The sequence below is a fragment of the Protopterus annectens genome, chromosome 8.part0 (assembly GCF_019279795.1).
Source record: "Protopterus annectens isolate FY-2018-M chromosome 8.part0, PAN1.0, whole genome shotgun sequence".
Classification (NCBI taxonomy): Eukaryota; Metazoa; Chordata; order Ceratodontiformes; family Protopteridae; genus Protopterus; species Protopterus annectens.
Window position 1 is genome coordinate 918,567,939 of NC_056741.1, and position 14,878 is coordinate 918,582,816.

General features: G+C 44.0%; 1 protein-coding gene across 1 annotated transcript in view; it reads left to right on the forward strand.

Moving 5' to 3' along the window:
• ARHGAP33 (Rho GTPase activating protein 33) overlaps positions 1–14,878 on the forward strand; it is a gene marked incomplete in the record, with an annotated part of 3,206,105 nt that overhangs the window by 1,543,121 nt on the left and 1,648,106 nt on the right.

Genomic DNA, 14,878 nt, shown 5'->3' on the forward strand with positions numbered 1-14,878 from the left:
TGCTCCTTTGGGTAAAGGATTTCTCTTTGGTTCCGAATCTGAAGCTCTACTGAAAAAAATGGAAGACAAGACCAAGTCTGTGCAGACTGTTAAGGGCTTTCTTTGTCCATCCAGTTTGCTTCAGCAGGAGCCACACCACCAAGCATTGGTCCTTTCCTTCCCAACCCAAGGTTAGGCAAAGCAAGCCCCATAGGAAAGGAGCCAAACATGGCACCAATGGCCCAACCAATGGCATTGAGAAACAATTAGGCCAGGGGGGCTCATGCCTGCAGGGAGCAACAATGATTCAGCTATGATACTTGCTACTACACCCCCCCCCCCCACACACACACACACACACACACTTCCTAGGCTAGGAGGAAGGTTGGCACAACACTACTCCATAGAATCTGGGCTCACATTTCTACAGACCAGTGGGAACGAAGCATTATTTCAAAAGGTTACAAGCTCAAATTCAAGCAACTATTGATTCCCTCAGGTTTCCCATACATCCAGCCATAACAAAAAGAGGCATTGTCCCAGAACACTTACAAGGAAGAAGATTTTACTCCAGAGACTTCCAGATACCCAGAAAAGAAGGCACATGACGGCCAATACTAGACCTGTCAAGACTCAACCGGTTCCCGCAGGTCCAAAAATTCAAGATGCTAACCCTTCAAAAACTTCTCCCCATGATTTCACCTAGTGCTTTCATGGTCACCCTGAATTTAAAAGATGCATACCTTTTTATCTCCATGGAAGAATCACAGAGAAGCTTCTTACACTTCAGAGCAGGTACTGGGTACTGTCAGTTCTGCGCTGTGCCTTTGGCTTGTCTGCTGCAGCCAGAGTCTTAACGAAATGCCTAGCCCCTCTAATAGCCTTCTGAGAACAAAGGGAATTAAAATTTGCCCCTGTTTGGATGACTAAGTCATCCGGGCAACAAACCCAGAAAAACTCAGATCATACTTGCTTTTCACCAAAAACCTTTTAGCCTCTGTGCAGTTCCCCATCAATGCACAGAAATGTTAGACAAATGCCAGATGTAGAATCATGTTCCTGGGGGGTCCTACTGGATTCAGCCCTTCAGAAGGCTTTCTTACCTCCAGACAAGGTTGCTTTCCTGACTCTGTACTTCAAGCAAATAATGGTCAGGAATTACCTAACAGCCACGGAGTATCTTAGGGCCCTAGGTTACATGGCTTCTTGCATCCTCATGGTTCCCCTGGCCAGACTACACATGAGGAAGCTTCGGTGGTTCCTTAAAGTGTGGTCCCAGCATTTGCAGCCTCTTATAGCAATGATACAGCTGATGCCTCGTCTCAGGTAGGAATTTGCCTGGTGAGCCCACACATGCTCCCACAGTCCAGGTCTCCCATTCAGATTCATTCATCAGGAGCAAACTCTGATAGCAGATGCATCAGAAATAGCCTGAGGACCCTACTTCAACTACCTCCAGATTCCAGGAAAATGGGACTCCAAGTTCAGAGACAAACACATAAATGTAAAAGAATGTATGGCAGTTCAAAAAGGCCTGATGGCTTCCATTCCTTTTGGAAGGCTTGGAGTACTAGTAGTAATGACAGACAACACCACAGTTCTGTGGTACATACATAGGGGGAGGCAGACACACTCTTATCTGCTTTGCTGCCTAGCAGTGGATGTTTGAGAAACAGATTCACTCCCTGGGGTTGCACCTCATGGCACAGCACTTGCCAGGTGTACACATCCAACTATCAGATTAACTAAGTAGAGGCCTGTCAGACCCCCAGAGTGGCAACTGCATTGGGAAGAATTTCTCAGAATAGCTAAAATATGGGGTGTGCCGATGATGGGTCTTTTTGCCACCAAAGGAAATGCTCACCTGAAAAAGTTTTGCTCCAGGGACAAAATGAAGTCGTCCTGAAAGACAGATGCTCTCTCTTTCACTTGGACAGTCCTTTTCCTCTGTGCTTTCCATCCAGTACCACTGCTCCCCAGATTATTGCCAAATATGAGAGAAGAGGGTCCAAGAGTAATACTAATAGCCCCAGATTGGCCCAGACAGCACTGGTACCCTCTGCTAATCAGCCTGACCAGCACAGAAGCATGACAGCTGCCGCAGAGAATGGACCTATTAATACACTACAGGGCAAGATTGTACACCCCAGTCTGTGGACACTCATATTGTCAGAATGGATGATATCTTGATTTCATGGAAGGAATCTCTCCTTGACAAACAGGTACTGGATATTCTAAAAGAGGCCAGGAGACCTAGCATAGGGAAATCTTGCTCTGCCAAATGGAGAAGATTCACCATTTGGTGCAGGCAAAAGGCACAGAGCCCTCATCTAGCCAAAATTCCTTTTATCCTGTCTTATTTAGCCAGCCTTTTTGACAAAGGACTGTCTTGCTCCTCCATAAAAATCCATGCTTCAGCTATCTCAGCCTTCCTGCCTTCTCAGCCTCCTCTCTTTTCACACCCCTTCATGAAATAGTTTCTTAGAGGGATTGTTCACATTAGGCCTTCAAGAAGGCCTCCAGTTCCATACTGGGACCTCAGTTTTGTGTTGGAGAAACCAACCCTTCCACCCTTTGAACCAGCTGCTTTCACTGAGTTAACATTTTTGATCCAGAACACTGCCCTGTTACTAGCTATCACCTCAGCCAGAGGAGTTTCTGAGCTTCAGGCCCTAAAAATGTGTGGAACCCTTCATCATCTTCCACCCAGGCAGTCACTCACTCAGGACTTATTCCTTTATGCCCAAGGTGGAAACGGACCTTGTTGAACTAATCCATACATTTGCCTACCTTCTTACCCAACCCCCAGAACAAGGGGGAAAAGGATCCTTCATTCCTTGGATGATCATAGCAACTGCATTACACTTGGACAGAATCAAGCGAAGGAAATCAGTTCAACTGTGTATGGCCTTTGCCAGTAGCTCTGGGGGGACCCTGTCTCCAGGTAAACCTTCTCCAAATGGATTTCCCACTTCATCTCTTCTGTTACAGACATTGTGGAAAGAAACCCCTGATGCTTTAAGGACACATTCCACTGGGACTACCACTATCTCTACTGCATTTCTTAAAGTGGTGCCCGCTAGGTACATTTTGGAGGCATCATCTTGAAATTCAGTGCATACATTTACCAACCATTACCATATTTCTGCCTTCTCCAAGTCTAGGACAGGATTTGCCACTGCCATCTTGAAGGACATACTCCACTCTCCTTAATCTTTCATCCTCCTTTCCTTTCAGCTTTAGGAGTCATCCCACATGTTAGGACTGCAACTGTGAAACATGAAAAACCTGGTACAGTTGTGTACACTTACCATAAATGTAGATGTTGGAGTGTATTCACTGTTGCAGTACTCTTTCCCTCCCTCCTTCTCCCCTAGCCTTCTCTGTAGGCTGTGACCTTCTCTGTTGTCAGTCATATTAGCCCTCTTTCCTACTTCTTCCTGAATTAACAGGGCCCCAGAACCTGGGCCTCTGGGGCAATCTGGGGGGGGGGGGGCTCTTACCTTTAGGGGCAAGAAAATTTCTGCGATCATGGTACCCAGCCGACTACCCTTATACCCAAGCATAGTGACATTGGATAGGGCGTCTGCCAGCTCCAGACGGAGGGAAACTATTCTCTGGTAGTCTGGCTGGCCAAGGGTTTCCATGGAGGGAAATTCCACAAGTTAGGACTGCAGTGAACTACCATGAAAGCCATCACTGTAAGAGCAAATCACCAGGAATGTCTATGAGCTACTGAAGGGAATAAAACCCACCTTCAAGGAAAATGACAAAGAAAGGTTAAAGTGAGCCAGGTCAGATCTGAAAAAGGGCATCAAAGAGGCAAAGGGAGGGCATATGGAAGGAAAATTCAGATCTTCTTCCAAGACATGAGTGACACGAGAAGCATATGGCAGGGGATAGAGCAGCTCACAGACTACAAGTCCAATCACCCCAGTGTGATGACAGCTTGGAATTCCTAAATGAACTGAACTCATTTTTTGGCAGATTTGAAGAGGACACCACCATCGTACCTTAAACACTGACAAAGAGGAGACAGTTCTCACCTTAAACTCCGAGGAGGTGAGACTTCAGCTTAAGAAGGTGAATCCTAGGAAGGCTGCTGAACCAGACAACATACCTGGCAAGGTGTTGAAGGGATGTGCTGATCAGTTATGTCTGGTACTGACAGACATCTTCAACTCATCCCTTGCTATGGAGAAAGTTCCCATGTGTTTCAAGGAAACAAGTATTGTCCCACTTCCAAAGAAACCCAACTCTACTTGCCTCATTGATTTTAGACCAGTCACCTTAATCTCAAATGTCATGAATTGCTTGGAGAGGATTGTGAAGAAACCTGTATCTGCGAGTCTGCCTAAGTCCTTCAATCCACTCCAATTTGCATATCAGGCAAGTAGACTGCGGATGCTATATCAGTCACACTACACCTTGCATTAAAACACCTAGAAGGGAGGAACAACTACGTAAGGATGCTGTACATCGACTTCAGTTCTGCATTCAACACAGTGGTACTGATGCAACTGGTGGATAAGCTTGTGAAACTTGGGATAAACAATCACCTATGTAACTGCAGTCTTGACCTTCTGATTGGTAGACCCCAGTGAACATGCGCTGGAAACACCTCTCAACGCATAGTCCTGAGTACTGGTGTTCTCCAAGGTTGTGTGCTCAGCCCCTTGCTCTTTACTATCCCAACCCATGACTGTACTGCAAAACACAAGTCAAACTGTATTATAAAATTCGTGGGTCTCAGTGGTGGGAATGAACATAACTACAGGAATGAGATGAACACTTTGATTACCTGGTGTGACAGGAACAATCTGGACCTGAATGTTAAAAAGACCAAAGAAATGATTATGGACTTCAGGAGAAAGGCAACAGTTCACCAACCACTCACTATCAAAGGGGAGGTAGAAAAAGTCAAAACAACCAAGTTCCTGGGCTTTACATTTCTGATGACCTCTCCTGGGCTGCTAACACCAACCATATAGTCAAGAAGGCTCAACAGAGGGTTCACTTCCTGAGAAAGCTCAAAAAGGCCAGGCTCCCACTGTCTGCTCTCACCACTTTTTATAGGGGAGCTATCGAGAGCATCCTCACTAGCAACTTCATAGCATGGTTCAGCAACTGCACAGTGCTGAGAAGAAGAAACTACAGAGGGTGGTGAGGGTGGCTGAGAAAATCTTGGGCACAAACCTCTCTTCTATTCAGGAGCTTTTCTTTATAAGAGCAAGAAAGAGAACATACAAAATACTAGCTGATTTGACCCATCTGGCCCACAACTGGTTCTCACAACTTGCATCTGGAAGGAGGTACCACAGCTTCCGCTGTAGGACTACCAGATTCAGGAAGAGTTTGTATCCTAAATCTGTGAGACTTGTTAATATGGACACCAGCCATAATACCAGATACACTGAAGCCTCTTTTTTTTCATTTAATCCTGCTGCTCTGAGCAATTACCGCCAGCATTACTATTATGCAATATGATGGCTATACTGAGTCACATATAAAGTTAACAAGTGCAATATGGTAACTAAACAGCTCTTCTTCACTAGTCTTTATTTATTCTCTATCTTAACAGTGTAGGGGTTTGGTGGTGGGTATTTATTATTTATCATTGGATAATGGGTATTGAATGTGTTTATGTAATGTGAACTATGTCATGCATGTCATACATGTTATTTTCTTTCTTGTGTTATTCTTTGATATCGCTCTATCTACGCTATTTGCACTGCATCTCTCAAGTGAACTGACATATATAATTTCGTTTAGGCTGCACTTGTGTGGTCCTAAATGACAAAGTTTCTTTGAATCTTTGAGTAGTGAATACACTCCCACATCTACATTTATGGAAAGTGTACACAACTGTACTTTTTGTCCAGAAGCTGACAGTATCTTCACACAGTTGCAGGAGCAAGATAATGTTATAAGGAACTGTAGACAATTCTTTATTACTTCTGTGCCAAGATACCAAAGGAAGTACCTTGCAAAACCCACTTGCTTCATTTTCTGGGAACCCAGGCCTTCTCATAAGGCTAAGAAGATACTTTTGTAAAGTTTCCAGGACAAATCTGACTCTAGATCTTGGAGGCCTGCTTACCCAGATTGAGTCTTCCTGACTACCTTCTGTCCCTCCTTACCCCTTGGTCCATCCCTTCCCCTGTCCAAGGGCCTTACCTCGTCCCTAAAAACTGGCTACTTCTCACTTCAGACAAATGGGTGCTTTCAGTCATTCGAAAGGGGTACAGAATGACACAAAATCAGATTAATTTTCATTGTCCATTTGTTCTAACCATGCTACAGCAAGACACAGTGGTGCCAATGCCTCCACAATATGTGGGAAAAGGGTTCTCTTCCAGAATATTCCTCATGCCCAGAAAAGGAGGAGACTGGGGACCAATTCTGGATCTCGCCATCTCATTGTTTCATCTTTCAAGATGTTGTCCCTGCAATCTCTGCTTCCATTCATCCTTTCTCAAGCCTTCCTAGTGTCTTTAGAGCTAAAGGATGCCTATATCCTATTTTACCTGCCTACAGGAAATTTGAGGTTTTTACTGACTCTCATCACACTTTGTTCTCTGCTTTTCCTTTTAAACCGTGTACAGCCCTGAATCTTCACAAAGTGCCTCACCTCAGTATTAGTTTACTGCAAGATTTAAGTAGTCTACATATTCTCTTATTTTGATGACCTGTTAATACAGTCTCCTTCTAGCAGGTACACTTGACTCTTATCAAGTTCACCATGGTCCTACTTTAGGTCCTGGGTTCCACCATCAGTCTGAGAAGTCAGCATTTAAACCAACCAAAGACTTTGTTTTCTTGGAGTGCAGACTAGGCACCAAACTCATACAAGCTTTCCATCCTCCAGGCAAAGTGCAAAGCCTAACCAGTTACTTCCTTTCTCTTTTCCCTCATTAGTCCTTTACCAGAAGGGAGATCCTCAGAGTACTGGGATTCATGGCAGCAGCCATCTCCATGGACCTCTTTGCTAGACTCCATATGAGGAAGATCCACTGGTACCTGAAATCCACCTAGTCCCAACATTCTCATTCCCTGGATGTACAGGTCCCTCTCTTGACTTGCCTAAAGAAGGACATATGGTGGTGGATATCACAGATAAAGCTTAAACCTAGGTCTTTCTTTCAAACTGCAGACATCACAACAGGAGCTGCACACAGACTTCTCAGAAAATACATGAGGTGCATGGACAGGTGACCTGAAAATTCAGGGGCAATGGCCTACAAATCTAAGATCAGAGCACATCACTCTGAGGGAGATGTGGGCACTGATAGAGGCCTTGCAGATTTCTCGCAGTCTTAGAAACCAGTTTGATTAAGAATTTTCACAGACAAAACAATGGTCATGTGTTATATAAACAAGCAGGGGTGCACCAGATCTTACCAGCTGTGCATACTGGCTCTTTCGCTATGGGAGTAGGCCACAAAAGCAAACCTCTCCCTCTTAGTGGTTTACATTGCCTCACAGGACTATGTCCTGACAGAAATTCTAAGTAGATCAGGGGAAGATCCCCACAAATGGATGCTGGACAGGAAGATCTTCCTGTACATAGTTCACAGTTCAGAAATGGGAGAGGGGTGCCACAGATGCAACTTTTTGCCTCCATTGACATCAAACAACTTGTGCTCTTTTGCACCAGGATCTACTGTTCTCAAGCTTGGAAAATGGATGCTGTGTGCTTCCCTTGGAAAGGGAGGTTCTTCTATGCATTCCCTACACTTCCCAAGATCTTATTAAAGATCCAAAGGGAATACCCTAAGATTTTTCTGGTGGCTCCCTATTGGCCAAGGCAGCATTGATTCCCCCCTTCCTTCCACCTAGCGAACGTCCGTCAACAAAAGTTTTCTTCCACAGTGGACTTGTTTGCACAGCAGAAGGGCTCACTACTTCATTGCAATCTGTCATCCCTCAGTCTGACATTATGGATAAGATTCTGATCCCATTTAGACACCAATTGTTGAGGACATTCTTAAGGATGTTCTTCGTGATTCACTGTTGAGTCATCACATTTGGGTTATCTGCTTGCAGTAGCCCTCAGTCGGCCTGATTATCAAAGTCTTGGGTCCTGCATTTATTGCTGTCTCATCTTCCATGACATCAGGTAGTCAGGGGTATAAAGCATGCAGCCGACGCCATTACATCAGTCTTTCTTGCAGTGCAGTGCCCGAAGCAGAAGCAGTTTGCAAGTGCTGGTTGGCCGACTCCTGAAATTTTTATTTTCGAGTTTCAGAACCAAAGTCTTCAACTAAAGCTAAGTACCCCACTGTGGAAACTTTTTCTTGCTCTAAACCAATGTCGGTAAAAGTCAATAATTGTATTTCTTGTGGAAGGCAAATATCTCAAAGATTTTCATTCGTACTGTATTCCTTGCCTAGGCCCTGACCACGACGTACCTCGCTGTTGGTTTTGTGCCTTATTTAAACCATGAACTATTTGTCATTGGTATATTTCTGCTTCTAAATATTTTGGTACTCTGTTCAATTATCCAGATATGTCTTCGGTAAGCCACCCGACATTGCGAAAAAATGCAAAGATAGACAGACAGGCCTCCTAGGTCCAAAGCTGCTGATGACACTTCTCCTAAGCTAGTCGCCAGTTTGCCGGTACTCAGTGAGGCGCTTTCGCAGCCCCTGATACCTGCTACTTCAGATTCGCAGGCCTCTACTGAGACCCTTTCGGAGTCTGGTATGCCACGAGATGCATCAACTGTGGAACCTGCGGATGTCTCTACCTTGGATGGGTCCGGAGCCGCTGTGCAGGCACCGGCTTCTGAGTGTGTATTCAGGCCTACTGACATTAAACCAATGCCATCTTCTTCTTCAAGGCCTAAAACTCAAACCATGCCTAGGAAACTGATGCCCAGACCGCATAGTCAGGCCTCTATGCCTAAAAAACAAATGATAAGAATGGCTGAAGACCTTATTACTTTAATCAGGAGAAGCCAACCTTCCCCCTCTAAGAGACCTAGGACTTAATCTGCTTATGATACTTCTGACCAGGATTCTGAAATTTCTGTCTCCTCTGATGACCAAGATTTACCTTTATCTACCTATGAGGATTCTGATGTAGAGGACACTATTCCTTCTGCTTCTCCCCTAGAAGATTTTTATTTTGGTGAAACCTTGCATACTCTTAGAGAGCATTTTCACTGGGGAAGCCAGGATTACTCTGATTCTAAAAAGAGGCTTAGAGGTTTTGTACTCCTGCCCCAACACAGGCCTTTAGCTATCCCTCCTGTGCCGGACATTGCTGATGATGCCTTTTCGGAATCTAGCTTGGCCCCTGACTCTCTACCTCCTGCTCCCAGAAAGCCTGATCGATATTACAGGGTTCCTGATTCTCACAAGTTTTTTTTAAAAATCCTACTGTGGATCCTGAGACCATTTCATAAGGACCCAAGGGCATTAAGGCTACTACTGCCAAAAATCCTACCCCCTCTGATAGAGATTTCAGGGCCCTGGATAGATGGGGTAAGAAGGAATGCACCTCTGCAACCTTGGCCATCAGGGCCTTAAATTGCCAGTTTCATATGTTAAAGTATCAGCAGCATGTTATTGGATTTCTTAAACAGAAAATTATGTTGATTCCTGATTGTGCTGAAAATAAGGATTTACAGGATTAAATGCATTCTGCTGAACGGGTTGGAAAACATAATTTGCAGTGTGGTTTTTGTTCACTAGAGGCATCTTGCAGGGCTGCTGTCACTGGTTCTGTACTTCGAAGGCATGCTTGGCTTAAGGAGCAATCTTTGCCAGATTATGTTAAAACTAAATTACTGGATGCTCCCTTAAATCAGGACCACCTGTTTGGCAACAAAGTAGAAGTAGTTCTTAAAAAGATGGAGGAAAAAGCTAAATCTATGCAAACTGTTAAAGATTTTTTACAAGCGCAGCCTCCAAGATTTAGTAGGCATTGGCCATCAAAAAGTTGGCCTTTTCTTGCCTCTTCCAGGCTGTCTCAGTTCAAACCACAGACCAGCAGGACACCCAGGCTTCAGTCCCAGGGTACGCACAGGACTAAGCAGTGGGGGGCTCCCACTTCCAAATCAGGGAGTAATAAGACCCCCCCATGGTAAGCTGTCTCAATGACTTAACTTTAAAACTTCCAAGCACTTCCCAACTTGACTGCTCCTTTAGGGGGAAAAGATTGCTCTGCAAGTAAAAAAAACTGGGAACTCATTTCCCAGGACAAACTGGTTTTAAACATAGTTTCCCAATGATACATATTTCATTTCCACATGTTACCAACCCCAAACGGTTGGCCAGATCTACCCCCAAATCAGTGGGCAGAGGCTCAAAAGCAAGTACTCTCTCTCTCTCTTAAAATTAAAAGCTATTCAGACTGTACCAGAAGAGGAAAAGGGACAAGGTTTCTACTCAAGACTTTTCCTGGTACGCAGAAAAGACAACTCATGGCGTCCTATCCTGGACCCGTCTATTGTAAACACCTTTTTGGTGATTTCAAAATTCAAGATGCTAACTCTTCACCAGTTGCTTCCCATGATAGGCAAAGATGCCTGGTTGGCAACGCTGGATTTAAAGGAAGTCTACCTGCACATCCCAATCAGGGAATATTGCAGAAAATACATATGCTTCAAAGCAGGCTGCATGCACTTTAAGTTCTCTGCACTGCCCTTTGGCTTATCTACTGCGCCCAGGGTATTCACAAAGTGCCTAGCTCCAGTCATTGTATTTTGCAGGCAAAGAAATATTCAAATATACCTATACCTGGATGATTGTCTAGTTCAGGCAGAAAGCCAGGACATACTTCTGAATCATCTGGCATTTGTACAAAAGGTGTTAACTTGTCTGGGGTACACCATAAACAAAATAAAATCTCATCTGGTACCCTGTCAACAAATTATATTCCTGGGAGCAAGCTTGAATACAACTTCCTAGATGGCTTTCCTCACGCCAGAGAAACAGATTCATTTGACAACGTACTTCAAACTAGTGGCCACAAAAACCCTGCTATCTGCAAGGCAAATACTGCAAGCCTTTGAGATTCATGGCCTCCTGTATTCTACTAATTCCATATGCAAGACTGCATATGAGGAAACTACAATGGTATCTAAAAAGCCTATGGTATCAACATTTTCAGGATCTAGAAGCAATGATTCCTATCATACCTTGCCTACGGTTAGAATTCCTTTGATGGGCAGAGGCCTGCCACCAAAACAAGGGACTACCATTCACTCTAACCCCTGCCGCCCAAACCCTAGCAACAGACTCATCAGACTATGCATGGGGGTCTCACCTGGCAGGGAAGTACATTCAGGGCAAATGGAACCCAAGTCAAATGCACCTACATATCAATCAAAAAGAAATGTTAGCTGTACAGAATGCTCCGACAGTCTTCACGGACCACATTCATCCAGGACAATTAATGGGTAAAGAAGGACAACACCACTGTTATGTGGTAACGAGCAGGGGGGTACCCATTCTTACCCCTTCTGCAGACTAGCCATGGCTCTGTGGTACACAGCCTTGAGCTACCAAGTGCATCTACAGGCTCAATTCCTGCCAGGAAAACTAAATACACTGGCAGACGAACTAAGCAGAAATCTCATGGACCCACACGAGTGGAAACTGGAACTAGAGACTTTCAACATGTTGATCAACAAATGGGGAAGCCCCGATATTAGACCCGTTTGTCTCCCCCCAGAACTACCAATTGGACAAATTCTGCACTAGGACTCCCCACAAACAATCTTGGAAAGTGGATGCTCTGTCCTTCACCTGGAAAAATCAATCAGTTTATGCCATTCCTCCACTGCCTCTCCTCTCCAAAGTACTACTAAAGATCAAACAGGATAAACCAAGGATGATACTGATTGCACCAGACTGGTCATGCCAAAACTGGTCCCCCCTCTTACGCAGTGTGTCACAGCTAGCTCCATGGCACCTGCCTCAGACCCCTACCCTGCCGTCACAGCAGGAGAGCCAGATTCTGCACCCCCAGCTTCAAACCCTGAACCTGGCAGCTTGGCTCATTCCTTAATCTCTCCATTACCATCCCTCAGTAAACGAGTGTTGGATGTCATTCTGGAGGCAATGAGGCCTAGTACTAGAAAGTCTTATGCTGAAAAATGGAAAAGATTCTTTGCCCGGAACAAAACTCAAGAGATGGCCACAGTAGCGCCCAACTTACCTCAGATTCTTCAATATTTAACTGAGATGCTTCACAGCGGTCTTTCCTTTTCCTCCATCAAAATTCATGCCTCAGCCATTTCAACTCATTACAACACAGAACCACCCCTCTTTTCTCACCCACTGCTCAGGCAGTTCCTCAGAGGGGCCAAAAACTTAAGACCACCCAGGAGAGCCTCAACTCCAGCCTGGGACTTTAACTTTGTATTGGAAAAAACTCACTCTTCCTCCTTTTGAACCAGCTGCATCTGCAGAGTTAAAATTCCTTTCTTGGAAAACAGCTTTCCTTTTAGCAATCACTTCAGCAAGAAGGGTATCTCAGTTACAGGCCCTTATGGCAGTGGAGCCTATCATCTTTCATGCAGACAGGGTGTCCCTCATGACCAACTCCTCTTTCATGTCCAAGGTGGTATCCAGTGTGGCTCTTAATCAGTCCATTCATTTGCCAACCTTCTTTTCTAATCCACAGAAAAAAGGGGAATGGATACTGCACTCCTTAGATGTGCACAGACAGCTTAGATTTTACTTGGACAGGACTAAACCTCAAAGGAAATCTGAAAAACTGCTGGTGGCATTTGCTGCAGGGGCAGAGGGGAAGGCTATTTCAAAGCAAACCATTTCTAAATGGATAGGCCATAGCATTTATTTCTGCTATAAGCACTATGGAAAACCTATTCCACAGGGGATTAGACCCCATTCAACCAGGGCTGCATCTACCTCTACAGTCTTTCTCAGAGGTGTCCCTACCAGAGACATCTTAGAAGATGCTTCCTGGAGTTCTGTGCATACTTTCACCAAGCATTACCATTTGCCAATTTTCTCTAAATCAAGAGCTGGCTTTGCCACTGCGGTCTTGCAGGGCATTATAGCTGGTCCTAATGCTGTCTAAATTCCTCCTCCCATCCTTGGCTTTGGGAATCTACCCAAATGTGATGACTGCAACAGTGAAACACGAAGAACATAGAACAGTTGTGTACACTTACCATAAATGTGGATGTTCGAGTGTATTCACTGTTGCAGTCCTGGTTACCCTCCCTCCAGCCCCCTGACGACTTCTGGCTATACCTCTATTCTCCTTTACTATGCGTAAAAGCATTTTGGTGTATTTGCTTTTTTGTTGGAGGTATAACCTTGTGTGTGTGTGTGTGTGTGTGTGTGTGTATATATATATATATATATATATATATGTGTGTGTGTGTGTGTGTGTGTATATATATATATATATATATATATATATATATATATATATATATATATATTTAATTGCTTCCTATTTAAGGGGGGGCACCTGACATCTGGGGCTAGGAAAACTGATGTAATAGCGTCTGCTGCATGCTTTTTACTCTTGACTACCTGACATCATGGACGATGAGACAGCAACCGACGCAGGGCCCAAGACTTTGATAATCAGGCTGACTGAGGGTTACTGCAAGCAGATAACCCAAATATGATGACTGCAACAGTGAATGCACTCAAACGTCTACATTTATGGTAAGTGTTCACAACTGTACTTTCTCCAGAGAGCAAGAAAACCTGCTATCAGTAAATTACATAGTAAAATGGAAAAAAGTTACTGTATGTTATCAACTTAAATGTCAGGAACCATTCAAGCTAATATACCAGTGGTCCTCTCTTATTTGTGAGTGCTGTTACAGTGTAGAGTAGCATACTCAGCAAATAAGGCTCACATTTCAGCCATACCTGCATGCCTAGCTCTGTGCCAGCTGCTTTTGGCCAGACTAGAGGTAAACATTTCTTAAAATGTGTACTCCACCTGAAACCTTCAAGGAGAGCTATTCCTCCTGCTTGGGACCTCAACTTTATGCTGTAAAAAATCTTTGTCCCTCCTTTTGAAGCAGTAGCATCCTTTTATACTTGGACAAATATTCTTTTGGTAGCTGTCACCTCTCCTTAATGTATCTTTGAGCTACAGGCCCTTATGGCAACCCCTCTTTCCCTTATTTTTCATAACGACAGTGTCCTTAAGGGCAATCCAGCCAGAAGTAGTAAATAAACTGTCTTTCAGTCAGGCAATAAATCTTCCATTTTCTTCCCTAATTTACAAAATAAGGGAGAAAGTATTGTACACTCCATGGATATGCATATACGGCTCAGAATTCTGCCTGGAGAAGACCAAGGATATTCGCAAATCTGATTAGTTGTTTGTTATCCAAGATTCCAAGCTAGGAAATCCAGTTTGAAAGCAGACTGTTGCTAGCTGGATTTCTAAATCCATTTCCTTTTGCTACACTGTACATGGAAAATTATTACTCTTTCCAGTAAAGTCTCATTCTGCTAGAGCAGTGGCTCATCTGGTGACTTTTACAAGGGAATTGACTCTAGAACAATTTTAAAAGCTGCTACTTGGTCTTCTGTGCATAATTTCACCAAACATTGTAGAGTAGATGCCTTTTCTAGATCCAGAGCTGCCTTTGCAATGTCAGTCCTGTTTGGGTTACAAGACAATTTTCCTCTCTTTCTCTCTCATCCACCCTTCACACCTTTTATCCTTTGGGAATCACCCAACAGTTTTGGAATATTGCAACAGTGATCTAAAGGAGGACCATAGTATGGTTGTGTAAGAACTTTCCATAATAGTAGATGTCCGTCCATGTCACTGTTGCAGTATTCTTTACAAAATTGTTACCCTGCCAATGGTAGCCCAATGTCCAGCCAGTATATGAAAGCCTTAGGATTTTTATAAACATCATATAGCATGTGTATGTTTCCTG